Source organism: Schistocerca americana, chromosome 2, assembly GCF_021461395.2.
Source record: "Schistocerca americana isolate TAMUIC-IGC-003095 chromosome 2, iqSchAmer2.1, whole genome shotgun sequence".
Lineage (NCBI taxonomy): Eukaryota > Metazoa > Arthropoda > Insecta > Orthoptera > Acrididae > Schistocerca > Schistocerca americana.
The window spans coordinates 898,478,666-898,480,606 of record NC_060120.1 but is presented as its reverse complement, the minus strand read 5'-3'; the positions used below and the strand labels follow the sequence as shown (position 1 = coordinate 898,480,606).

The 1,941-nt window shown below is 44.4% G+C and overlaps 1 pseudogene; it reads left to right on the top strand.

Moving 5' to 3' along the window:
* The first annotated feature begins 230 nt into the window (after positions 1-230).
* On the top strand, positions 231-348 carry LOC124597114 (annotated as a pseudogene).
* The last annotated feature ends 1,593 nt before the right edge of the window (positions 349-1,941 follow it).

Here is a 1,941-nt window from a genome sequence, read left to right as displayed (position 1 = left end):
TCAAAAGTTAAGTCGCATAGTGCTCAGAGCCATTTGAACCACTTTTTTGAAACATAACTCTTCTAATGAATAAGTGCTCATAACTTTAAAGATATGCTTTCTAGGGCACCTGTTTACTGGACTTTTTTTCTTGTTTCTGTCCCGAAACACGAAAAGCAAAGAGCTCGCAGTAGAAGAGATTTGTTTCACAGTATCGAAGATCAGAATTGCCAATACCTCTTAAGGTACGTGGCAACGGCCTTGCCGCAGTGGTTACACTGGTTCCCGTGAGATCACCGAAGTTAAGCGCTGTTGGGCGTGGTCGGCACTTGGATGCGTGACCATCCGGGCCGCCATGCGCTGTTGCCATTTTTCGGGGTGCACTCAGCCTCGTGATGCCAATTGAGGAGCTACTCGACCGAATAGTACCGACTTCGGTCAAGAATACCAACAAGATGACCGGGAGAGCAGTGTGCTGTCCCCACGCCCCTCCTATCCGTATCCTCCACTGAGGATGACACAGCGGTCGGATGGTCCCGGTAGGCCACTCGTGGCCTGAAGACTGAGTGCTTTTTTTTTTCTTAAGGTATGTGTTTTAGAGCCCATGTTTACTTAATGTTTTGTTTCGAATGATCATTCCTGCCATATCTCTGGGTATTGACCATCACTTCTAAAGTTCTCTCTCTCTCTCTCTCTCTCTCTCTCTCTCTCTCTCTCTATATATATATATATATATATATATATATATATATATATATATATATAGGGTGGTCCATTTATAGTGAGTAACCAGGCCAAATATCTCACGAAGTAAGCACCAAACGAAAAAAAACTACAAAGAACGAAACTCGTCTAGCTTGAAGGGGAAACCAGATGGCGCTATGGTTGGCCCGCTAGATCCCGCTGCCAAACGGATATCAACTGCGCTTTTTAAATAGGAACCCCCTTTTTTATTACATATTCGTGTAGTACGTAAAGAAATATGAACGTTTTAGTTGGAACACTTTTTTCGCTTTGTGATAGATGGCGTTGTAATAGTCACAAACGTATAAGTACGTGGTATCACGTAACATACCGCCAGTGTGAACAGTATTTGCTTCGTGATACATTGCCCGTGTTAAAATGGACCGTTTACCAATTGCGGAAAAGGTCGATATCGTGTTGATGTATGGCTATTGTGATCAAAATGCCCAACGGGCGCACCAGGAATTGCATGGTGACGACTTTGAACGTCGTGTACAGTTCTGCCACTCGGCACACGAGAAATTACGGGACGATGACAGATTTTTTGCACGCGTTCTATTTAGCGACGAAGAGTCATTCACCAACAGCGGTAACGTAAACCGGCATAATATGCACTATTGGGCAACGGAAAATCCACGATGGCTGTGACAAGTGGAATATCAGCGACCTTGGCGGGTTAATGTATGGAGCGACATTATGGGAGGAAGGATAATTGGCCCCCATTTTATCGATGCAATCTAAATGGTGCAAAGTATGCTGATTTCTTACGTAATGTTCTACCGATGTTACTCCAAGATGTTTCGCTGCATGACGGAGTGGTGATGTACTTCCAACATGATGGATGTTCGGCACATAGCTCGCGTGCGGTTGAAGCGGTATTGAATAGCATATATCATGACAGGTGGCTTGGACGTCGAAGCACCATACCATGGCCCTTACTTGCACCGGATCTGACGTCCCCAGATTTCTTTCTGTGGGGAAAGTTGAAGGATATTTGCTATCGTGATCCACCGACAACGAGTGACAACATGCGTCAGCGCATTGTCAATGCATGTGTGAACATTACGGAAGGCGAACTACTCGCTGTTGAGAGGAATGTCGTTACATGTATTGCCAAATGCAATGAGGTTAACGGTCATCATTTTGAGCACTTATTGCATTAATGTGGTATTTACAGGTAATCACGTTGTAACAGCATGCGTTCTCAGAAATGATAAG